The 27062-nt window shown below is 41.9% G+C and overlaps 1 protein-coding gene across 1 annotated transcript in view; it reads right to left on the bottom strand.

Annotated features, from left to right (window-relative positions):
• Positions 1-26697, bottom strand: part of RASGRP2 (RAS guanyl releasing protein 2) — a 132269-nt gene extending 105572 nt beyond the window's left edge. The window contains exon 1 of the mRNA XM_075281797.1: positions 26505-26697. The gene's annotated coding sequence lies outside the window, so the exon portion shown is untranslated. The remainder of the gene's footprint in view (positions 1-26504) is intronic.
• Positions 26698-27062: the final 365 nt, after the last annotated feature.

Here is a 27062-nt window from a genome sequence, read left to right as displayed (position 1 = left end):
TCACTCATAGGCTAAAGCCCCACATAGCAAGCCATGGCCAGAAAGTGTTGTGGGAAAAAATGCGGCAGAATCGCATCGCGGTTTTTCCCACAGTCCATTTCACAGAAAGTCCTCTGCAGACTATATACCTATATGGAAAACACCAGCATTTCAGTAAGTATAACTGACATACTGCGATTTACAAAAACGCCCAGGTTCACAGCTGCGTTCAGGTAGGCGAACGGAATGGCCGGAACGTAGATATGAACCCGGGCCTTAGGCTGAGGCCGCACACTGTGGAAACATAGCATTTTTTGTTGTAGATTTTGCTGCAGTTTTTAAAGCCAAAGTCAAAAGTGGATGGCGTAGAAGGTAAAAGTATAAGAGCTTCCTATATATTTCCCATTCTTTATGTAGCCACTCTTGACTTTGACTCAAAAAACAGCAGCAAAACCTGCAACAAGAAAAGTTGCGTTTCCGCTCTGTGGGGCCTCAACTTTAAAGGGATTGCCTCATGCTCAAGACAAACTCTGTCTATATACACTAGGAAATAATGGACATCACACAAAAGGGCCCCCCTTCATAATTCAGTGCAGGAAGCCTCTCTGTCCAAGGACTGCCATGCTTCTGACTGGCCATCATGTAATGCTGCAGGTGATGTACATGGTCAGTACAATACTACCCAGCATCTCTCCATGCCCAGTGTCTGATCACACATATTGACTGTTAGGGGACGTTCACACTACCTTTGGTGACCGTCAGCATTGTCCGTAGCTATTGTCCATTACCAGATTTTATCAATGGACACTAGCTGAACCATCCGGAATCTATTAAAATTTCCATTCATTTCAATGGGACTTTATCTTGTATCTGTTAGCGTCTGATTGAGTCCGTTTACACCAAAGTCCGTTTTTTTCCAGCGGACAGAAAAATCCTACATGCAGGACTTTTCTGTTTGTAAGATAAAAATGGATGGTGAGTGTCCATTATTTTTTTTTAACATTGCAGTCTATGGCAACGGACTTATAATGGACAGTAATCGATAGCCATCCAATGTTACTGTCATATTCTTCCCATGATCCCTCACAGTGGAGCACAAATGGCTTAATAAGTCTCCACACACCTATATGGTGGTCTCTCCCTAAGGAGTGACAATCTCCCCTTAACCCTTTCTTAGTAGTGAGCCAATGCACATACAGTACATATTGTTCTTTGCAGTGCTTAAAAGCCAGTATCTAACACCTCACTGTGGTTGTATAGATGTTTGTTCATACAGACTTTGTGCTCTATAGACCTCTTTTACAATAGTTACACACAACCACAAAGCTGCAGTTATGTGCCAGGGTTAGTGCGGGTTCACATCTGCGCCCGATCTCCACTTTGTGGTTTTCCGTCTTCTGCCCGAGAAACTGCACAGGAGATGGTAACCCGGCAGTTAGTGTCCGCCCGTCTTCTGGTATCCGCGTTGAAACCATCTTTTTTAACCAGACACAAAGTCCTGCATGTCTGACTGTGTCCGGTTTAAAAAAAAATGGTTTCACCGCAGAGAGGCAGAAAACGCTCACGGGCGGACACTTTGCAAATGAACGGGTTTGAAAACTGACTGACGGTTTCCATCTCCCGTCCAGTTCTTGGGCAGAAGACAGAAACCCGCAAAGCGGAGATCGGGTGCAGGTGTGAACCCGCTCTTAAAGGAGTTTTCCAGGATATAAAAAAAAATTAATAAAGGCAGTAAACAGAAATAAAGAAGAAATCAGTACTCGCCTATGAATGTAGCACCATTCTAGTGTCGACCATCTCACACTGGGCAGAAGTGGTAATGTCCATTTGTCATTATGTGACTGCTGTAGCCAATGTAAACGTGATATAGCCACGTCCTGTTTTGCACATGTCACTGCTTTATCTAAAATGGCTTCCTACCTTTGTTCAATTTTTCAGTCTTGGAAAACTCTCTTAAATCAAGAATTTCTATCCTGTTAGATATCTCACGCTTCATATTTTTGGTGCTATTTTTCTTGGATAAATGATTGGTATTTATGGGTGTATAATAAATATTCCAAGTATCTTGGAATAAGGCTCCAAAATATTCACTGCATGCATCGCTGACTGCCTCCTTTTGATGGCACTAAAGAGTATCCAGGTAAATATGATTTAGCAATGAGCCGCACAAATACTATCGAGTGCATACAAAGGCTTATTGCATAAATTACATAAGGCTGTAGAAAAAAGCAAACGGAACAATCAGTACAATCCATTTTCCTGTAGTGCTTCTGCTACTTTCTACATTTACTGCCAAGCACTAATCCTTCACTTGAATACATTTTTTCTCTAGTGCAGAAAATTGTACATTTCAAGCCTCAGGAATACCAACTGTTTTACTACCAGATATGTAATTTAATCATATATCCCATGATCTCATGTCCAATGACGTCCTCTTAGATAACACAACACACTGTAATGTCTAAATTGTAATAATTGTAAAAAATGCTCCTGTGTTCAGATACTGCTGTTATATACTTCTTATAGTGCCCCTACTGCTCTTTTGATTTCTTTATAGAACATACACCTAATGTGTCCAGTGCTGACGAAACAGCATCTAGTGCGCCAATTCTTATTGAGTACAAGAGGATGCAGACTATAGGTTTGAGCTATTATGCGTTTGTAACCTGTGGATGTTCAGAAAGTGGATCAAAAAAGGGGCAGCACGGTGGCTCAGTGGTTAGCACTGTAGCCTTGCAGTGCTGGAGTCCTGAGTTTGAATCCTACCAGGAACAACATCTGCAAGGAGTTTGTATGTTCTCTCTGTGTTTGCCTGGATTTCCTCCCATTCTACAAAGACATTCTGATAGGAAAGAAATGTACATTGTGATCCCTATATGGAGCTCACAGTCTACATTAAAAAAAAAAGATCAAAAAAGAACTGGGACCCCATATCCTCTGAAATGTACATAAGATAAGATAAGATCCTTTAATAGTCCCACATTGGGGAAATTTCAGTATGTTACAGCAGCATAGTAATGCAGATACAGGATAATACACAGTAATATAATACGGAAGTAGACACACATATGCTGAGAAGAGAAGATATACTAGGAGTCCATAGCAGCTAAGGAACAGAAGAGAAAGAAGGAAGACTTCATAGTCATAATCATTAGTTTTCTGTGCGGAGTGATCTTTGCTTGGTCTGATGTAGATTATACAGCCTGGTAGCGGTTGGAAGGAAGGACTTGCGATAGCACTCCTTCTCACACTTGGGGTGAAGCAGACGGTCACTTACAGTGCTGCTAAGTGCCATCAAGGTCCCATACATGGGGTGGGATTTGTTCTCCCACATGGAGGTCACCACGGACAGTATCCTTCTGTCACCCACCACCTGTACTGGGTCCAGGGGGCTCCCCAGGACAGAGCTGGCCCTCCTGATCAGCCTGTCAAGTCTATTTCTGTCCCTGGTTGATATACTGCTCCCCCAGCAGGCCACACCGAAAAAGATGGCAGAAGCAACCACAGAGTTGAAAAAGGCCCTAAGAAGTGGACCCTGGACTCCAAAGGCCTTCAGCCTCCTGAGTAGGTAAAGCCTTCTGTGACCCCATATACAATATATATAAATATATATATATATATATATATATATATATATGTATATTTATACTAGCCCCTGCCCTTGACTTCGTCTGTGTATCATTGGCATCAATGATCCGCTTATATTCAGCAAATTGCTGCCGTTGATGGTTTACCTGTTCCGGCGTTTCGGCAGCTCTCAAGCTGTCCTGCTGCTGAACTTGTTCCTCACGCTGTGCCTGTGATTGTCCCGGCATCTCAGCGGCTTGCATGTTGTTGGCGTGGATGATCCGCCTGCTCTGGCCTGCCGCTGAACTCGTTCTGCGCGCTGTGCCCGAGATTGTTCCGGCATCTCAGCAGCTTGCTGGGATACCATATAATGAGTGTGTTGTTGGCGTTGATGATCCGCCTGCTCAAGCTTTTTGGCTGTTCTAAGAGCCACTTGTCGCCTAGCTTGTGCAATCTTCCTCAGCTCTGCTTGTTGACTTCTGGCTACCTTCATAGCTCTTGTTGGTTTAGAATTTTGCGACAAGTTATATTACATATATATGGAGTATGGCGTAATATACATATGGAGCTTGGGACTGTTTGTTGTAATGTTAGAATATTACGCTCTATTCTGAGTTTGCGGCTAAGGTTGAGCTTCTGGTATTTTAGTTGCTTTCTATGTTCATGTTGTTTTAATTATGTATGTCTCTTTATTTTTGCCCTTTATGTAGCTTAATATTTTTTTTTCCTTAATTTTTGGGTGTGCTCCTCAGTCTTAAGGTGCTCTTGTCTTCTTTTCAATGCATTTGGAGCACCCCATGTATCAATTAGTGGTTCCCCCCTTTCAGTATATTTTCTATCATTTCTGCTTGTGAGAATCCTATGTACTGTGTAATTGTACAGCTTAAAAAAAGACTGAACCTTCATGAGAATAGCTTTACAATCAGGCTATATATAGGCACAGCATCACACCAGTGAACACTGAGGGACATTGTCACATCTATGGTTCTATAGTCTAAAAAGCCACAGACACCTCAAGCCACAGATCTTAAAAAAGTTTCTTTGTAGACACAGCAATGTCTAATCTAGTCATGAATCACACTAGTAACAAATACACTATTCCTATTAGGCTGAATATAATAATATAACATCTATCACTAACAATTTATGAACACAGTATCTTTTTCCTTCCCCTCTTTATAAAATTGAGGAGATTTACACGCAAAATTTGTACAAACTGGTGTAAATGCATTTTTACATATTCTAGGCTAAGGTCCTACATTGTGGAAAAGCAACTTTTCTGAAAATTGGAGTTCTAGTATTCTCACACACTTGCCAACACTTCCACTTTCCTATCTAGAAGAACTTGGTGTCCAAGTGCAGCCACGTCTCCATTTGTGTGGCCATACTCCCTATGGAGTGTAACGCGCTTGTGACATGGACAAGCAAACCAGTTGGCCGTGCTCATTTTTCAAGACATAACCAAGTTTCCAAGTCACATGTTAAATACAGGAATGGGTGATCTGCCCCTCTTTTAGGAAACTGTGAGGTTGCCCCCTCTTCATAAGTCACCCAGACGGTCTGGAAGTGCTGACGGGTGTTTTATTACTTTTGACACCAATGGGTGTGGCATAGAGGGAAACAGACACGGCTGGCCAAATGAACTGCGGCTCAAGATGTGACAACGAGAAAGATCTGCTAACTTAATGTAATATTTAGACAGTTTGAACTTTTATTTGACGTTCTTAGCTCAGATTTGTCACAGTAGATGGTGCTGGTTATTAAATCTGACGCCTCTATAGACTGTTTAGACAAAGGGGGTAATTTATAAATTTATTTACACCACTTTTTCAAGTATTAATTCTAAATGTTTTTGCAAATCCCCTGCTGTCAGTTTTAACTCTGTTACTCTATACTTGCTATTTTTCAAAAACATGGGCCAGATGGGGCTTCTATGGAAGAGACACGGACTGGCCAATTTGGTATAATTATAATTTAAGAGCATCTCGCTCCAATAAGGCATGTCTCACTAAAGAACATAGTCGATCAAGACAGGCATTTATACAGTCTTGATAAATAAATCAAAAATGAATTTAAGCCAGAATTCTGTGGCAAAATTTTAGAAGACATTATTATACAGCATCTAAGCCCCTACTCTGTTTGTTAGACAGGAAGCAGCGGTCTTATTGGCTTCTGCATAGTTCAGAAAGCATGGCTATAAAATTATCCCAGAAAAGCCACAGTTTTGACATAAAATGTATTAATATTTTTGCACAAGGCCTAATTTTTGCTCTAAGCTGACATAGATTTTTATTTCTGCCACACAGATTGCCAGAAGATGTGCCCAAATTATTGGCACGGCTATAAGGGATTGCAGTGGTCATCGCTGCAACCGGTGCCCATAACAGCCCACTACAGCTGACTGTAGTCCTTTGATATACCTTGATGAATCCTAAATTGTTCTTCCCTGCTTGGTGCACTCTGTCCTTAAAGGGGTTGTCCATGGCCTAAAGTTGAAGTTGTCAGTGGTAACAATGGGTGTACCGTAACCATGTGGAGTAGGCATGATGCATATGGGGTGCAGAAGAGGTATGTGCCACAACTAATAAAGTTTGTAATATTCTAAATAAGTATAGTGATGGTAACAATGGTCAAGATGTGAGACAAATGGCTACAGTAAGTGTTCCAAAAACCTAAGGATGAGAAAGTAATCTAACTATGAGTTTGGAGAGTGATCACAGCTGTGGTCCACTAACAACCCTGTGTGAGATGAGTGTTATTGACCACTGTAGACCAGTAGGAGCTAGTGGTTACAGCCCAAACTACAGGCGCTGCCAAAAGAGGAGGGTGAAGTGTGATAGCCATGCTGTAAAAGCTTAACACAATGAGACAGAAGTCATTCATGGTAGTTAAGTCACACATGAAGAAGAGTCAGTATACTAAGATAACACATGATGATAAGTTGTAGGACGTGGGACCCCAGTGTAGGAATTTTGACCCTGTGGGAGTGGCTGAGTTCAGTGATACATTCGTATGGCCTTTATTGGGGGGGGGGGGCAGCGGTTGTGTCTGATGGAGTGACATATTTGATTTGCAGATAAGTAGGTTGTTAATGAGATTAGTAAGGTGTCAGCCCTTCTCTGTCTAGGGAAGAATCCGGCTGTGCCAGGGCCTGTGGGAGCTAGAACCACAAGATTGTAGAAATAGGGATACAGTCCTGGTCCTACTTGTGTGAAGTCAGGGTCCCAACCCTTGGCATAGATTAGATAGAGAGACTTCACAAGAAATGATGTTCAAACTTCGTGATTACTCAACTTTACCTAAATAAATCACGAAGTTTGAACATCATTTCTTGTGAGAACCACAAGATTGGGTACAAATCTCTGTGAAGATACTGGGTAGTAGGAGAAGGATACAGAATGTCTTAGTAGCCAGACATCTAGGATTTGTTTTGTACTGTGTTGTACATGCTCTTTGCTTTATAAACAGAAGAATAACATTGGCTGAGGTCAATGTTCAACTAAATTCACTGTGTCAGAGTGAGAATTTATTGGAAATTTCTGATGTGCCATCAATATCATTGAGCTAAAATAACCCCCAAGTTTTCACACCTAGTATACCAACGTTCAATTACCTCTATACTTGAAAAGCATTTGCATGATAGGCTACCTAAATACTAGGTGGTACTGATAACTAGTGACCCATGAAGGGGTACTTTTTGACAAATTGGAAACACAGCTCTGTGTAACAAACCTAACTCTTCCATTGAGCCAATGGAGGAAATGTAATAATCTCTTTACACTACTTTTCTGATCAGATTGTTTTGTACATTTGGCACAAGACCCTTTTTTGTGCTAAACATGCACCACAGCCCCCATTCTGCGCCTCTCTCATATGTTATGGGAATGCATGTCGGGATGGCTCAGCCTAAAATATTTATTATAACTCCCACCAGTTTTCTAGCGTAAGTTCTAATGTAAACTTCTGCTAGTTCCTAACTGGTGTAGATCTCCATTCAGACAAATGGGCATGCGACTTATTTATGAAGAGGCAGAAGTCATAAATCAATTGTGACTTGCTCCTTGTGTATGAAATGCCAATGGGTCAATGAAAATAATAGGATGCTACAATGCTGCAGACTCAGCTGTGAAAAAACAAACGGCTGAGAATCAGCAGTGATGTGAATATAGCCTTAGGATGCTGAATTATATAGATTCAGCCTCATTAGTGTATAACATCATAAACAAAGCTTTTGACCTGTTTATATGTGGAATATTTTATGACCTTTGAGCGTCTTCTGTCAGCAGTTTTCTTTCTGGCTACTGTATTTGAATCTGCCAAGCCAATGCACATCTTTTCCATTGTCTAATTTTTTACTGCTGTCTGCTACCTAGTTTAGGGTTACGGAGTCAGAGTTAGGACCAATTTTGGGTGGAGCCGGAGTCAGAAAAACAGCTTCAAAATAAGATAACTAATTATATTATACATATCTTAATATTGTACAATTAATTAGATGTAAAGCTTGTTGCATATTTAATTTCATAAGAATTCAGTCGCTGTCTTTTTAATGTATCAGAGGATCCTTACTGCTTCTGACTTACCCTGGATTCAGAGACAAAGTTAAACTGGTAACGATATTGGGGGTGGACCTTCTCACTTGAGGGGAGAACAGAAGAACCACGCTCGCCCGGGTAAGTCAACAAACTTTATTTGCACAACGCGTTTGGAGCCTATCTTGCTCTTTCTCAAGTGTATACAGATAACCGTCCCACAGTGGATGATGGGTGTGGGAAGGTTATCTGTATGCACTTGAGAAAGAGCAAGATAGGCTCGAAACGCGTTGTGCAAATAAAGTTTGTTGACTTACCCGGGCCTGCGCGGTTCTTCTCTTCCCCCCTCAAGTGAGAAGGTCCACCCCCAATATCGTTGCCTTGACGTCTCCCAGACGCATATCCAGCTGCCGCCCACGTTTACCTGTGCCATCCATTCCTAAGATACACTATAGAGGTGATTGTGTCTCACACAACCCCACCAGGTGAGCGGCAATTTGTTTCTGCTTACCCTGACTTTTTGATTCAAAAAATACTACACCAAGATCGGCTCGGTGCCTCTCTTCTTTTTTGCTTTAAAGTTAAACTGGTTGCACACCAGCTGCGATAATGAACGGCATGGACAACGCGCAACCAACACAAGGATGTCACCCATGTGACGCCCGTCCCTCCAGGGCCCCTTTCATTTAATGAATAGGAGTCACGGGAAACAGGACCGCAAAATCAACAGGAATAGGACTGTTCCATATTTTGCGGCCCGGACTGTCAGCCCGCACAGGTAACCGTGTAATTCATGGTCATGTGTACGGGCCCATAAAAATAAAAACCTAAATAGTACACTGACCTAGTACAGGGGGCTAATGCTGTGGAAAAATGGATAGGTCTGAGTTGGTGGTTTGGCCTACTGACTCCACAGACTTGGCTCTACTTCTACCAAGATTATGATGGTCATGAGACCACTTCTTTGCCTAAAGCTCATAAACAAATTTGCCAATTTTGTTGTCTCCCTAGTCAATTTCACGATGTCGCCTCTGCACAAGGTTTCAATGTGATGAGTATGTGCTCTGGTTAGTTCACATAAGACTCTTTACTTTCTTTGACAGGACATGTATAGGCACAACAGCTAGTATTTCTGAGTGCACTGTGGTTTGCACTTACTATAGATAGAACTCGTGTGGCCACTATGGTTACCATCTGTAGGGTCACTGAGTATGGGTATATTGGGTATATTGGGTATATACTGTTATTGAGTCACATGAAGAAGGACATGTGGAAAGTTTAGCGCATATTTCTATCAGGTCTTGTACTTTTCATTTCACATTTTGTTGAAGGGTATGTTCTACGTAAGTACTATGTTACTGGATTAATTAACTCTTTATATTACCTTTTAATCTTCCTGTGCTCAATCTATTCAAATCTTTCAAAACCATTTCATGGATTTTTGTTTTGTTTTGTTTTCTCGGAAAAGAGGGATTTTTGATTCTTAATTGAATTTATCATTTGTATTTTGTTCTATAATGTATAGGTAATGTGTCTACAAAGTGAAATATCAAATACAAGACAACAAAATATTCCCTATTCTTAAAAAATAAAATGGTTTATTGGGCAGCCAATTTTTAATTTAAAGGAGTTAATCCGAAAACAGAAGGTATTCATTGCATTACATGCTACTTCCCAGTATACATTCTACTCTTTCATTGCACCAAGTCTGAGGATTTACAGCAGTGACTGGGGTTTAGAAGTCTTCTAGTTCGACTCTACTGATAGTGTTCTGACTTCAGATCATGTGACTGACTCTGCTCTACACCTCCGACTTCTCCTTGGAGAAGAGAAAAGAGCAAACTAAAAGACTTCCAGCCCTAAGGCAGTGCTATAAAATCCACAGAATCAGTGAGATGGGAAAGTAGCATGTACAGTATACTGCAAAGTAGAACCATGTACTGCAATGAATACACTGCAAGTACTGATAGAGTACCTGCTTCTCCCATATTGGTATTCAGCTTTTTAAATTACAATCAACGTTACATTCAAATATATTCAATGCAAGGAAAACCTCAAAAATACAGAGCAATATATGTTTTTTCTTCTTGTACTGGTAATCTTTGGCACCACTCCTGAAAAGTTCACACTAAAGAGCATCACAGGGACAAAGTCACACTAGTGTCAAAAAAGGAGTAGCTGAGTCCCAAGCATCGGATGCTCTTTTCACAGTCACACATTCCCTTTAAATAGTGAAAGCTGAGTTCTGATTGGTTCCTATAGATAACAGGGAAGTTTTTCTGTTAGATATTTTTGATAATTAACACCAGGTTCACACTAACACGTATAACAGACAGGCAGACAGCTAAAATAGAGGTTACATATGGAGCCCAATGGACTACATTGATTATAAGGGGGTCTGCCAGATGTCTGTTCACGGTCCGTGGGTGACAAAAAAGCCATATATTCAGATCCAACGATTTAATGACTAACGGAGTCTCCTATGCAAAGGTAAACATAGCCTGAAAGCCCACTCTTTGTATTTCAGTCTAGTAGTAAGGCCTTATTCACATTTGCATTCGGGGGTCCACTTGGGGACCCCGCAAACAGAAACCTATACACATAAAAAAAAGCGGTTACCTAAGGAAACCCACAGACCCCATAGACTATATTGGGGTCCGTGTGGTTTCCGCACGAAACAGGTGGAGAGAAAAGTGCTTCTTGCAGGACTTTTCTTTCTGCAAGTTTTGAGTAGAAACCACACGGACCCCAATATAGTCTATGGGATCTGCGGGTTTCCTTAGGTAACTACTTTTTTTTTATGCGTATAGCGGACTCCCTGAACGGAAACCCAAACACTGATGTGAATATGGACTAACACAAAAATCTGCACAGACAACAACAGGACCTTACTGTATATTGTTTTTGAACAAATTATTACTAAAAATTGACATTATTCAACAAGTCAAAACAGCTATGTTCAAAAGGCCACAACCTTCTATAAAAGTCCCTCATAAATTGTAATCCTAATAGTAGCGGTGTTGATTCTGGATAGCTATGACTACCCTCCCCCACAGTTCCTTAGTTCACATATACTTCCCCTACAGGAACTGTCCAGGTGAAAATATCAGGTCTGCAAAACTTCCTGTTTTGTGTGGCATCATTACAGTACTGCTGTTCCCTAAAACACACATATGCTGTATATTCTGAAACACTGTTCTGTTTTTGATATGAAGAGCTTTTCACCAAGATAAACTGGCTTACACCACAGACTTTGTAGAGTTTAGCAAATAACACATAATGCTGCAATACCAAAAAGGGAAGAATGAAGATACACCTCAGCATATTTCTAACAGAGCTAGTCACAGAGTCTTCATGACATGGCCAGCTCACATTTGTCTTATAACACTGCTAGAGGCAGAGCCCTGAGCCCTGCAATAGCGCCCCCATATCAAATACAGATATACAGCATTTCCTCTAGAAAAACAGATAAATTAATGCTAAGTTTTAGACAGTGCAAGCTAATGCCCTGTTCACATCAGCTTTTGTATTCCGCATGGAGACCCACTGAATGGAATACAAACGCAATTGCAAGCACTGTGCTATAAAAGCACACGGACCCCATAGACTATAATGGGGTCCGTGTGCTTGCCGCACACTGCCCACACGAATCATTTAGGGGGTCTCCATGTGTTGTTCATGTCCGCCAGTGGATCTAAACAACAGAACCGCTAAAACAGTGCCACCATATCCGCACCTTATAAAGGCTCCATTCTTATTAGATTTTTTTTTTTTTTTTTTTTTAACATCTGTTCAGATCCATTTAACAGATGGAAATGGTGAATGGCCCTCTGCTTGCATCTGTTTTTTTTTCATCCGTTAAAGGGAGTCTGTCAGAAGGAAAACTAATGACAATACCTTCTAGGGCTGCTTCTACACTTTCCACAGATGCCTTTCTTCTTCTGAATTGCAGCTCCATTTTCATGAAAATCATTATTATATTTTATACAAATTAGTTGTAAAGGGCTGTAGGGGCATTACTTCTCCTGCTGGGACTTCTCTCTTCACTTCACAGTGGAAAATGTCATTCAAGAAAAGGAGAGAGGAGCTGGGTAACAGTTACTAGACTATCTTTAGTAGAGAGTGAAGTCCCAGCAGAAGAAGAAATGCCCCTAAAGTACTTTTCAGCCAATTTGCATAAAAATATGCAATTTTCATGAAAATGAAGCTGTAATGCAGAGTAAGAAAGGCATCTTTGGAAAGTGAAGCAGCTTAACACAATGTATCGCTCCGCTCATTTTGTCCATTTTACATGTGTAAAAATACACGTATAAAATGTAGTTAGCCATTGAGTTCAATGGCTTTTTTTTTTTTAACGGTTGTATTTTTGCGCAGATATGTTTGCACACATAATTTTGCGCATGCAAAAATACGCATGTTAAAAAAAAGCCATTGAACTCAATGGCTAACTACATTTTACACGTGTATTTTTACACGTGTAAAATGGACAAAATGAGCGGAGCATTACATCGTGTGAAGGCTCCCAAGTTTGATAACAATTTTCCTGCTGACAGACTCCCTTCAAAGGGCTCTATCAGCAAAATTATGAGCCCCACATATGCGTGAATAGCCTTTAAAAAGGCTATTCAGGCATCGGTAATCTTATTTTAAACCCTGATCCAGTTTTAAAATAAAACTATAAAAACATATATATGTAAATCATACCTGAACGTGCACAATGGGCGGTCGTGCACGATCCGACGTCATCTTCGGTTTCTCCTTCCTCTTATGCCGCGTAGAAGAGGCTCTTCTCCGCCTTTATCTTCTTTTCTTCCGGATATGAAGACATTTGGGATACTTAGAACTACAACAAAAATGGCGGCGGCGCATGCACAGTAGCGCTCCCTCCGGAGGGAGCGCTGCTGCGCATGCGTGGGATTTGAACACAACCCGCGGGAAAAACAGAAGATGAAGGCGGAAAAGAGTGAGAACAGGAGGACGTCGCTGGAAGAAGAAAGAAGAGGAAGGAGGGACCGAAGATGACTTCGGATCGTGCACGACCGCCCAGCGTGCAGGTTCAGGTATGATTTACATATATGTTTTTATAGTTTTATTTTAAAACGGGCGGGGGTGGTGGTTAAAATTAGTTAGATTAGTGGTGCATGAATAGCCTTTTTAAAGGCTATTCACGCATATGTGGGGCTCATACAGCATAATTTTGCTGATGGAGCCCCTTTAACGGATGAAAAAAAAACAGATGCAAGCAGAGGGCTACTCACTATGTAAACAGGGATCACCCATTTGCATCTGTTAAATGGATCTGGAAGGATATGGATGTAAAAAATGTGATGTGAATGGGCTCTAATACATTTACTATTTTCATTCATGTGTGTCCTTCTTCACTAAAAGGAAGTCACAAGTGAGCAACCAATCGGAAACTTCCTGTTCCCCAGCAGTAGCAATGTATATAAATATACATCAAAGTGTTTTGTTTTGTTTTCATTAAATTTCAGAACAGTAACCTCTTGTGTGGATCTGAAAAGGGTATTTGCATTTATAGCCTAGTACAAGTTGCTTATGAATGATTGGACTGCTGCCAGGCCAGAACATGTTTACAAAGACATTTCACCTTTGTGCCAACCCCACGTTCCTACATTGTTAGTACACTGCCTTCCAAATATTGGTCTGTGAATTAGAATTGGAATTATCACTTTTAGGCCCAACTGAAAACATGTTTCTATTATCCTTTGTACAAATGTCGCCTTAATCTGACATGCCACTTCTCACCTTTATACGTAGTTAAATCTTGCGGATTTATTTAGATTTCTAGTTTGATTATATACAATTATTTACACAAGGTATCTGCAGGCTGCCCATGTTACAAATACGTCTATTTCTGCCTATGAAACTCTGCTCACACATATTTTAAAATACTAGCAAATACATAGTGTAGCTAAAAAAAAATCCACTCTTTCTTTAGGATGGGCGTTTTACAGTCAGGGAAAGTTGATGCGATTCTAGTGACTCTCCTCTCCACTTTGCCGAAAAATACGCACAGTGAACTCGTTGCAATTTCCCAAAAAAAATTGCAGCATATCAACTAGGCCTTCGGAAACCCGGCGGCTTGGGACCCCACCACCTTTGGGACCCCATTCTTGGCTGCAAGTGAATGAGAGAGGGCTGCACATGCATAAGTCTCTCCACCCATTTGTACAAGACCTAGAGCGAAAAGGTATTTTTTTTAATATATATAAAAGGGATAAATGTCAAGATGGGAATATTCCTTTAACGCATACCTAACCTTTCAACAAAATTTGCATAAATTATTACTATATTTGTGTACCTTAGGAATGCTATTTCTGAACATTATGACTTATATTCTGTTCTTTTAGTAGCTTTTCCCTCAGTATGCTCCTTTTGTAATTTTCATGAGTGTAAACTAAGGGCTATGATGTCTCACATATCCTGTACAAAGAAAAGAAAACAGAGAAAATCTGCTCATCTTAGGGTCCATTCACATGGAGGAAAATGGTGAGGAATTTGGTGTGGAATTTCAGCAGTGAAAAAAAAGCCTCCCATCTACTTCAATGGGTTCCTTTTTCAAAACGAAGTCAATGGGAGGCTTTTTTTTTTCAGCAATGAAATTCCTCACCAAATTTCTCACCATTTTCCTCCGTGTGAATGGACCCTAACACTCTTGTTCTCTCACTCAGAAACATCAGCATGATCATAGCTGACATTATTGAAAATCGCTGACCATAATATATCTATACAGTGTGTGTGTGCGTGCGTGCACGCGCTGGTTTTTTTCGCTAGCGGAAAATTCCACTAGTGGAAACAAAATCTAGCAGCACCCATTGAAGTCAAATAAAGCACCAATTTCCTCCATGTAAATGGACCCTAAGGCCGGGGCCCCACGGGACGTAAACGTCGCGATTTGCCCACAGCGGAGATGCTGCAGGAAAAATCGCAGCGTTGTACAGTGCAAGCAAAGGGGATGGGATTCATGCGAATCGCATGCCCACTTTGCGGAAAAAAACGCAGTGCGGACACGCTGTGATTTGCAAAGCCATTGCGGCTTTGCAAATCACAGCATGTTGATTATATCTACGGAAACGCCGGCGGCTTTCCCGTAGATATAATGGGAAGAGAAAGTCCGCGGAGGAAAACTCAGTGAATTTTCGCTTCAAAGCGCTGCGGAAAGAACCGCTTTGCGGTTTAGCACTTTAGCGCTGTGATTACGGCCCGTGGGGCCTTAGCCTTAAAGAGGAATGGGGAATGGAATCCCCAAGTGGAGAGCGGGCGCAGGTTTGAACCTAGCCTGATTCATAGTTTGATAAACTGTTAGTGGCCATTTAAATGTAAAACATCATAGGACAGAGTTTAGGCTCATTTGACTTCTCTTCCCACTCCTGGTTGGAGAGAATGAGTGCCTGACCCACCAACGTATAGTAAAATGGGGAAAGTTAAAGTAGAAAGAAACAGCAACCATCTTTAGCTGCAACTAAAGTCCCTGGACATCTCACATAGCTGATATAGCTTATCCTGGTCTATCTTTCATCTGTCCATGGCTTTGCTATTCCACAGTTATCCACTATAGCTTCACTTCAGTATGGCTGTATACCAAGAAACTAGCGAACTTGTATAGGAAATATCTCTGTGCACATATATCTATATATCTCCCACTCCATAAATAATATGTTCTGATACCGCCTCACATGTAATCTCTGGCCCTTACTGAGACCTCCTTCTTGCTCTACTCCTATCTGCTCTTCATACAACCATTTCCAAGATTTCTCCCACGCATCAGCCATACTCTGGAACTCTCTACCAACAGACAATCCCACATGATCCAAACCTTCAAAAGCAACCTGCAAACATACTTGCAGGGTTGTTTGCATGCATGCAGGGTTTTTCTGTCCGCTTGAGAAGTCGGACATCTTCTCTTGCGGACAGGAAAGGACGGGCACGGAGTGCAAAAGAACGCACCCGATGCCCATTAAAGTGAATGACAGGTGTCACGGACACATCTAGTGTCCGCTCCTAGTGTCCGTGACAGATTAGGAGCGGACACTAGGAGCGGACACTACATGTCGGTCACCGACGGTAGTGTGAACGCCCCCTTAGGAAAGTCTACAAGCTGCAAAATCCAGGGTCCTCTCCCTCTATATCAGCTAGTGACTGCATTCCTATGCCTTGTAAATTTCCTTTTTTATTTGTTATGTAAGAAACCCCTTTTACTTCATGTATAGTGTCCTAGAATAAATGGCACTGCTAAATTATATTATTATTAGCAGTAGTATTATTATTATAAATAATAATAGCAACAACAATATTATGTTAGTCACAAGTAGAAAGGGGAGCAAGGGGCATTGGCTGTGTATAAGATCCGATTTCAGCTGTAATAAGTACGCTGCATGTACCTGTCACTAACCTATGCTTCCTTGACAAAGGTAGCATTACTCTATCCTAATGACAGGTTCCCTTAAATACATGAATTTATATTGTTAAAGAAAATGATTTCTAAAGAGAGGAAATGTAACTTCCATACTACTGATGCTCGGTCTTATGTTACAAAAAACAGTCGAGTCAGTAATCCAGAAACATTTTTATAATGAATTTACACACTATTGCTGAATTGCTTCATCTGATTCATGTGAACTGCATGCTGTCAAATTATTGCTTCCTGTTTTGGAAGCAGAAAGTCTGTAGCTCACATGATATGAATAAAATTTACTAAATAAAAAGTGTAAATCTACCAGTCAGATATGACTGGAGGTTATGGCACTGATGCTGGGTTCACACTAATGTTAGAGTATGCATAGGGACTCTAAAGAAGGAGAGCCTGAAAACGTGGTTACCTGTGGACATGGGTTTCCACCAGTTTTACACTGAAAGGAGGACTTTTCGCCAATTTTAGGCGGAATCTGCAAAGGAGTCCAACACAAATGTGAACCTATCCTCACCAGCAAGTACACACCTAAGGCCTCGTTCACATCTGCGTTGGTAATCCGTTCGGGGGAGTCCGCATGGGGAAGGGAATACCAAATGCATTGGCAAGTGGTGTGCAGTGAAAGCCTACGAACCCCATAGACCCCATCTCCGCAGGGAATATGCGGACAGGAAAGTACTTCACAATCTACTTTCCTGTCCGCATGATTCGTGCGGGCAGAGAACAAGCACACAGCCCCCATTATAGTCTATGTGGTCTGTGTGCTTTCACTGCACACTGCTCGCCAATGTGTTTGGCATTCCGTTCGGGGGGATCCCCATGCAGACTCCCCCGAACGGATTACCAATGCAGATGTGAATGAGGCCTTAGGTGTGTATTTGCTGGTGAGGACCTATCCTCACATCCTTCACATTTGTGTTGGACTCCTTTACAGACACAAATCTGAACCTATCCTCACCAGCAAGTACACACCTAAGGCCTCGTTCACATCTGCGTTGGTAATCCGTTCGGGGGAGTCCGCATGGGGAACGGAATACCAAATGCATTGGCAAGCGGTGTGCAATGAAAGCATAAGGACCCCACAGACTATAATGGGGTCCAACTGCTCTCCGCGCGGTGTAGCAAGAAACATGCGGACAGAAAAGTAGATTGTGTATATAGGGTCCGTGTGCTTTCACTGCACACCGCTTGCCAATGCGTTTGGTATTCCATTCGGGGAGTTCCCATGCGGACTCCCCAAACGGATTACCAAACGCAGGTGTGAACTAAGGGTAAGTCATTACGCTACATTCACACCTGCTTCAGTGTTTCCGTTCATTTGACCCATTGCTAAACCATAAGAAAGGGAAAATAGTATATTTTTGCCCCATGTTTCTCCTATAGTTTGATGTTTTGATCTTAAAATTGTTAAGGAGAACCTAAAGGGTGCCTGAGTTTTCATGAAAAGTTGAAATATCTGCATGGTCTTGTTGGGCTGTATTTTCTATGTCTTGTCAGTCTTTCTGCTGCTGATATTCACATTATGGCTGCAGCACATTTTACATTTGTTTCTGAGGCTGGGGCATGTACAACAGAGAGCAGTCTGCCCCCTTTGTTGGTTTGTTTACATGTAATTCTGCTAACAGTAACTGTAGAATAGCAAGGAAATAGCTGAGAAAACTCCAAGTGACCATGGGAGATCCAGGGACACTGCAAATATAGGGCAAATGCATGCAGGTATGACACAGGAGAGAGCAATCTATGAGCACAGTCTGGAAAGCTGGTTGCTGTATGCGAATAATTTCTCATCTGTAATCATACAAGGCAGCCACAAGTAGATACAAGTGCACAGAAGACTTTTCTTACATTGTAAGATGGGAGATTTGCAGACTGTTCAGGCCTCTGAAAAAGCAGTTTACAGAGTGTGTGGAGGATGTGAGGAGAATCAACCCCACCCATTTGTATTCACTGCGTGAAGAGAGAAAATAACCTCCTGCTCAACTCATTGTGAACCCATCTTGCATCTACTGAGACCAAACCTCCCTAGTAACAGGAAGTGAACTGCAAATTTGCTAGAACGGGGACACCTAGTTGCGGTAAATATGGATGTGTTTTTTTAGGCAAAAAGAAGCAACATTTTTAATAAAAGTGCATTACATGTGAATTACAAGTTTCCTCAAAAGTCATTGATCATTTAAGACCTAGACAAGATATTGCTTCATGTGTGGTGTAGGGAGGAATCAGAAGGGAAATTGCGAAATGTAACCTCTAGGCTCGAATTGACACTGCCTGTACGGGATCCACAGTTTTACACACAAGCTGACTCCACAGCTTTTACAGGTTTACAGAAATTGGGTCATATACCAGCAAATATGTATACAGTCACCGCAAAGAAACTATGTAAAGACCACAGAAGTGAGACTTACAGTACATAGGCTAATCTCAATCTTAAAAATATACCTTATATTAAGAGAGAAAAGTATTTGCTGACAAACTCCAGGTAGGTAACATCTCTTTTAACCAGCAGAAATAAGCAATCTATAGTCTGTAGAAAACTTATAGACTAACTCAATAGCCACAGGATGTTATTTGTTGTCTTACTTTTGGGCGACTCCTGAGGGTATTCCTTAACTCTTACCACATTTACCTCTGCATCTATTCTGAGAGTAGGTTCCTGCATTTGGCTGTACAGCTGTGCATTCATTGGATGGTTCCCATTAGGCTCCATTCACACTAAGTTTTTTGGCGAGGATTTTGACGCTGAATCAGAATCCGCCTCCAAAAAAGCCTCACCATGGAGTTCTATGTATTCCGCTAGCTTTTTGTTTCCGCTACTGGAAAAAAAGCGACATGACCTATATTCAGTTCGGATTCCGCATGAAAAAAGCAATGGGAGTCAATGTGAGGCAGAAAAAAACCCGCTTCAAATGCCGCTAGCAGTTTTTTCCAGGTCCATACACTGTGCTGGAGATTTAAAAAAAAACATTTCCTAATTCCTGAAGCGGATTTTTTCCTCTCCAAAATTCTCACCAAAAAACTCTGTGTGCATAGACCCTTAGCAGCCAATGAATATACCAAAGCAATATATCAAAGTTTAGAAGATCACACTATGGAGTCCCACAGTGGGACTAAAACTATTATTAACCCCTTAGTGACTAGGCTTTTTTAGGCCTTAGGCTCCGTTCTCACGGAGTAACACGACGCTCATTTAGACACGTATACACGTGTCAGAGAACGGCTCTTCAAAACAGATCCCACTGATTTCAATGGATGCCGGCTTACGCACGTAACACATTGAAATCAATGGGAGGCTTTGTAACCCATTGATATCAATGTGTTACGCACGTAAGCCGCCATCCATTGAAATCAATGGGATCTGTTTTGAAGCGCCGCGCTCTGACACGTGTATACGTGTCTAAATGAGCGGTGCGTTACTCCATGACAATGGAGCCTTAGGTTTTTTAGGCCATGTCCATGCTTGGTTCTTCATTTTTTTTCATCTTCAAATCCAATTTTCTATCAGCGAAGTTATACGAGGGGCTTCTTTTTTTTACAGGATGAGTTAAATGATTTAATCGCCCCATTTTAAGATACATATTGATTACCTTTTATGTACTCTTTACTGGGGGAATACAAAAACAGCAAAAGCTATTCTGAAAGCCATAACTTTCTTATTTGTCTATAGAGCGGAGTGGGGGCTTTTTTTTTTTTTTACAGCATATATTGAATTTTTGATTGGTATCATTTTGGGTATATATGACTTTTTGATCACTTTTATTTCCATGTTTTCTTTTACATTGTCCACTATGTGGGTTAAAGGATGTCATTATTTCATTTTGTGTTTGCGTGATCACTAGGACATGCATACATCATAGTGCTAAACCTACCTCCATCCCAAGATATAAGCATGTGTCGCCATGGGTGAAGGGAATTACAAAAGTCATGACTGCGGGTTTAGAATTGTGGTAATAATGAGACTCTCTGCTGCCCCACTAAGGATAATGGAATATACCCTTATGCACTTGCCCCGCTCATAGACATGAGATTATAGTGTAGAGATGGAAATTAAACCATGGGAACTGGCACAGAAATTGGCATGTGTACAGATTTTAAAATCCCTGTAACTACTCAAAAATGAGGGGAATGTATTCAAGACTTGCAGTACTTTATTTAAGTATCAGATTTTAACTATTTAATTCCTATAATATCAGACTACATATCAAATCATTGAGCAAGCGACCCCTGTGCATACAACATTTTGGATTGTTTGCTGGCTATCCTGTAAGGTCAAATAGTACATTGGACGATTTCGAAAGGATTTTCAAGGATTTTAATATTGATGATCTATGGGGTCCATAAAGCTTCCCAGTGCATTCCCTTGCAAAGCTAGTCAAGTGAATGGGTATGAAAACTGACCGCAGGGTTTCCATCTCCTATCCAGTTTCGCTAGGCAAAAGACGGAATCCGTCCGGATTGCACAAACTGGACACCGAGCGCAGGTGTGAACCCACCCTAAAGCTGAAAGCAGTCTTTTTGAAAAAAGCATCTTTTAGGCTAAGGTCCCATATAGTGAGCAGCATGATGTTTTTTTCCCAAAGCGCTTTTCACAGAAAATCCACAGAGTTTTCCTCTGCAGTCTTTCATCTTCTATTATGCCGGCTTCAATTTACAAAAATCGACAGTTTTTGAAAGCACAGCATTTCCGCTGCAGATTTTTTTCTGCAATGTGTGAATGAAGTAATGTAAAACAGAGCAGGTGTTTCTGTGTGGCCAAAATGCTGCATTTACGCTGGGGCCCCAGCCTTGCGCAGCTTTTTTTTTCCATAATGTGTGGATGAGGTTGGGTCATTTCATTCACTTTGCCAGTACTGTAAAACACAGCATTTTTTTCACTGTTTCAGTTTATTCACAATGTGGAGCCTTATGCATATCCATACAGGGTATATATGGGGTTGAATCATCAGGAGAAGATCTAGAAGCTTTTGTATGGGCATTTGGCATTCTTTGTTTTGTGTTTTTTTTGTTTGTTTGTTTTTTTTTTAAATATTGTGCCCTCCATATGGTCATAAGTGACTTTTTGGGGGTATTTTAAATAGGATATGTCACCAAGTGCAAAATATAATATACTCATTTGATTGCTGTCGCGCTCCTGATCAATTTGGCATTTTAATTTTTAAAATCTGTCCACCCATTCAAAATATAAGGCCCTGAAATATTACATGTAAACTAGAGATCGTACCAGCCATTGTGCGGATATAAAGTATTGGTCCAAAGGATCCCATTGAAGTCAGGAAGATCATCTGGGATCTGCAGTTTGTCTTCAAGAGTTATGTCTGAAAACATTCATAAGTGACCAAAAAGCATAAGATGCAGTGGGGAATGATTTATCTAAAGTGGTGGAAGAGAACTTTCAAACACTTGTCCATAGCACCCAATCTGGATGTCATCTGTCCAGAAACCTGTCTGATAAGTTTTTATAAACCACTCCGTCAAGCATTACGTAGTAAAGTGTACCTGCTACTGGTGGATAAAACATACAAATTATCAATCCAGGAGACTGCACCGGACAACGGTCGATTTTCTACTTTCGTGATTCAGGCCATGTTTGTGACAATATTATAACCGCTAATCCTGTGGTGTGATGGCCTGAAGTAAGGATATATCTACATGTATATAAGAATGGTGAGGATATATTGTATATACTCGAGTATAAGCCGACTCGAATATAAGCCGAGGCCCCTAATTTTACTACAAAAAAACTGGGAAAACTTATTGACTCGAGTATAAGCCTAGGGGGGAAATGCAGCAGCTACTGGAAAATTTCAAAAATTAAAATGGTCGGTGTTTTTGGGTGCAGTAGTTGCTGGGGAAGGGGAGGGGGTGTTTTGGTTGTCTGTCTGCCCCTTCCCTGAGCTTGAGGACTGGGTTTTTTCTTCCCCCCAACTTGGAATTCAGCCTTGCTGTATATAGGGTATCTGCAGTGCTCCTATTAACCCCTTTCCGACGGAAGAGGAGCACTGCAGATCCTATATTCAGTAGACCGGGCACTTTCAGACACAGGGATACCTAATGTGTATGTGTTTCACAGTCATTTTCTACTTTTGCATGTATTCTAGGGAAAGGAGGGATTTAGAACTTTTATTTTTTTATTTTTTTTTTAAAGCTTCTTTTTTTCCCCCCACTATTTTATGGGAGATTATATACATTGATATTTGCGGCTGGTTATAGACCCCCCTCCTAAAACAAAAAATATATTTATTTTTTATTTTTTTGCTGACTCGAGTATAAGCCGAGGGGGGAGGGGTTTCGGCACAAAATCTGTGCTGAAAAATTCGGCTTATACTTGAGTATATACGGTAGTCCTTTGATAATGGCTGATAACAGAGATTGGGCTATGTCAGTGGGGCTACTAAGAAAGAAGAACCTGCAAGCTTCTATTGGCCAATAAGTCCAGGGAATGCACTGGGAAGCTTTATGGACCCCATAGACTATAATGGGGTCCGTGTACTTGCTGTGCACTCCCGCCTGAATAATTAATGCAGGCAGTGCGCGGCAAGCACATGGACCCCATTCTAGTTTATGGGGTCTGTGTGCTTTGACAGCACAGCGCTTGCAATTGCGATTGTATTCCGTCCGGGGGGGGTCTCCATGCGGATTCTCCCCAGACGGAATACATACGCTAGTGTGAACCAGAGGTGAGGTACTGCTGCAGAGGGGCCACATGGTGGCTCAGTGGTTAGCACTGCAGCCTTGCAGTGCTTGAGTCCTGGTGTTCAAATCCCGCCAAGGGCAAAAAAAAAAACATCTGCAAGGAGTTTGTATGTTCTCCCCGTGTTTGCGTGGACTTCCATCCCATATTCCAAAGACATACTGATAGGGAAAAATGTACATTGTGAGCTCTATGTGGGGGGCTCACAATCTACATAAAAAAAAAAAAAAAAAAAAGGTACTGCTGCAGCATAAACTGACATACTGCAAGGTGAAAAGTCCAGCGCACACCATTTTGCACCCTAAGGGAGCATTCACACGGTGTAACGTCCCGCGAGATTTGGCACGTGTACGCCGCGTGACCCTTTGCGTGCCGTACACGCTCCCATTCATTTCAATGGGAGCGGGGAGCGTATGCGCCGCGCTAGTTTGCGGCCGTGCATTTATTCACGGCCGCAAACTAGCGCGGAGCATACGCTCCCCGCTCCCATTGAAATGAATGGGAGCGTGTACGGCACGTAAAGGGTCACGCGGCGTACATGTGCCAAATCTCGCGGGACGTTACACCGTGTGAATGCTCCCTAAGTTTTCATCACACCACGTGGAAATGATGTGGAGAAATCTCATGCGCTACGCTGCTAGTGTACATCACAGCGGGTTAGCCAGTGGCAAGCATGCGGCAGCTAACCACTGGCAAGTACTGCCAGTATATCTCAGTTTTGAGGGTAGTGGATGATTCTGACACATATTACATTTAGATTTTGTTACAGATTTCACCCTATGGATTGCTGTGCAAATTCAGACAGAGATCATATGCTGCTGATTTAAAGGGGGTGTGCAGGAATAGGAGTAGTCTGTGGGATGGCAAGTGGAGCTGTAAAGTAAAGGGTCCATTCACACGAAGTAAACGCACACTCATTTTGGCAAAATACACGTGTAAAGAATTTTGACACAGAGTAAACGCGTGTGTATTTTGGCAAAATACACGTGTGAAAAATACACGTGTAAAAATAAGACTCCCATTGACTTCAATGACATTTTTACACGTGTATTTTGACGTGTTTTTTTTACTTGTGTAAAATGTCATTGAAGTGAATGGGAGTCTTATTTTTACATGTGTATTTTTTTTACACGTGTATTTTGCCAAAATGAGCGTGCGTTTACTCCGTGTGAATGGACCCGAATAGAAAAAAAAGTAGACTCACCTGTGTCTGGTGCTCTGTTCTCTGTCACTGGTGCCCTTTCACACTTGTAAGGGTACATTCACACAGTTTTTTGGCGAGGATTTTGGCGCTGAATCCGTATCAGAATCCACGTGGGAAAAAACGCCTCCCCAATGGGTTCCACTAACTTTTTTTTTCCGCTAGCGGACCATTTTCCTTCGTGTGAATGGACCCTTAGGCTGAGTTCACACTGAGTTTTTTGGTCTGCCTCAAAATCCTCCTCCAAAAAACGCCTCACCATACAGTCCTATGTAATCCGCTTGTAGTTGTTTTCCGCTAGTGGTATTTTCTGGTAGCGGAAAAAGGAATCGACACGTCCATTCTTCAGGCGGATTCCGCCTGAAAAAATCAATGCAGGACTGTATGGTGAGGCGTTTTTTGGAGGAGGAATTTGAGTCAGTTTCCTGACCAAATAACTCTGTGTGAACACAGCCTTAGGGCTCGTGCACACGGAGTTAACGCAAGCGTATTTTAGCATAATACACATGTATAGAATACATGTGTAAAAATAACACTTCCATTGACTTCAATTAAATCTTTTACACGTGTAAAAAAAGCGTCACATTTTTTGTTGCGTTTTTTTACACGTGTAAAATGGGAGTCAATGGGAGTGTATTCTATACACGTGTATTATGCTAAAATACGCTCGCGTTAACTTTGTGCACCCGAGCCTTTAAGGTGCCATATTGCCGGAAGTCCTGAGCCTCAGGTAACGGCTGCGACCAATCAGTCGCCTAAACGGTCGCTGGTAAGGAATTGGTGATGTGTTAGGGCGGGTTGACACCTGTGTCTGGCTATATATATATATATATATATATATATATATATATATATATATATATATATATATGGTCTCCGCTTTTAGGTTTCCGTCTTCTTCCCAAGAAACTGGACAGGAGACGGAAATTGGCAGTTTTCAAACCCATTAATTTGATTGGGTTTGCAAAGTGACCGCCCGTGAGCATCTTCTGCCTCTCCGCTGCGAAACTGTTTTTTAACCGGACATAAAATCGGACATGCAGGACTTTGCGTCCGGTTAAAAAAAACGGTTTTGCCGCAGAGACCAGAAGACGCTCACAGGCAGACACTGACTGACGGGTTTCCGTCTTCTGACAACAGGAGCGTACACCGGGCGCAGATGTTGAACCCGCCCTCAGTGATGTCACTGAACCCTCTTCAGCCGCCATTGAGCCCACCGATTTGTCCGCAGTCATGTGAAGCTCATGACTTCAGACAATGTGGCACTGGTACAGGACACCAGTCTAAACTGACAGGTGATTATACATTTATATCTCCCCCAGCGCCCCACGGGTTGCTCCAATTTCTGGACAAACCCTTTAAGTGAGAAGAGACTCTTAAAAACAACACAAGAATTGAGTGAATCCACTAAACTTCTATGTATGAATTTTTCTAAAACTTTCCCCCACAGTGATTCCGAACCCCAAGGTCCGGTAAACATTTCAATTACAATGTCACAAGTTACAACGTTACATGGCCGGTTTCAGCTCTGCCATTCTTATACGACGCGCTGAACCCGTATAGCTATTTTCAGGCAGAACAGGTCACGTCTATTTTTCGTACCAGTGATTCCCATGAGGTCATCGCATGTCTAGAATTATATAACAAGTTAGAAAGTTCTTAAATATAAGAGAACGCAGTGCTGGAAACCGAATCTCATTCACAATATGGAATGTATGTTTGCAGATGTAGCAGAGCTAAGTCTGTCAATAACTGAATTATATCGCAATGACTCGGTCTTAGCTGTGAATTTACATAGGACTGCGGGTCAATGATGATAAGGATTAATATACACACTCAGCTCTGCTATATACTACAAGGCTGTCAGTATTTAGCATAGTATATACCAGTGATGTATATAACTGAGGTCCATGTCATAAACATAGCAGAGAACCAGCATATAACATAGGAAAGAAGTTCTAGTAATGGGGTGGACAGACAGAAGCAGCTTCTAGTCACAAGTGGCAGATAGAAGAGGAGGACTACAAGCTCCAGCATCCCCTGAGCAGAGGCATGGCTGGCAGAGCGGCACACAGATGATGGCTGCAGGCAGAGCAGCACTGCACCTACCTCAGCCCCGAGCTTGTGACAGGACTCAGCCCCTCGGTGTCACTTTTCAGCGCCCAGCCCCCCCTCCTGTGGTAGAATGTGAGTTACACTTCCTCCCTCAGCATCTGGGCAGGAAACAGCAACAGATAATGAACATATTGCGTTTAACCCCCAACAAAACAACATCCTTTTCTGGCATGTGAGGAGAGAGCCCAGTGGTGCCCAGCTGACACAGCAGCCAGGGTGCCCGGCCCAGTGACACAGTGCCATAGCGATGCTGCCAGCCAGTGAAGGCAGCAATGTCCTCCTCCTATGTCTGTACACACAGCACAAGCCCTACTAGTGCAGCTGTGACTGGAGCTCACCCAGCTCTCCCAGAGGACACTTCATAGTTCATTGTAAAATCACTGGTAGTTCTGCCATTCATTTGATGAGGAGTCTGGGAAAGCTGGGTGATGTCATGGTTGTCACTTAATACAAGTGTGATATATAGGACTTTATATTTAAAGAGGACCTTTCATCAGATGCTGGAAAGCCAACAGCGCGCTGAATTCGGCTTTCCCGAACTGTGCCCCGGGT

This window comes from Leptodactylus fuscus, chromosome 7 (genome assembly GCF_031893055.1).
Source record: "Leptodactylus fuscus isolate aLepFus1 chromosome 7, aLepFus1.hap2, whole genome shotgun sequence".
NCBI classification, from domain to species: domain Eukaryota; kingdom Metazoa; phylum Chordata; class Amphibia; order Anura; family Leptodactylidae; genus Leptodactylus; species Leptodactylus fuscus.
The sequence above is the reverse complement of the archived record's forward strand: the minus strand, read 5'-3'. Positions and strand labels throughout refer to the sequence as shown.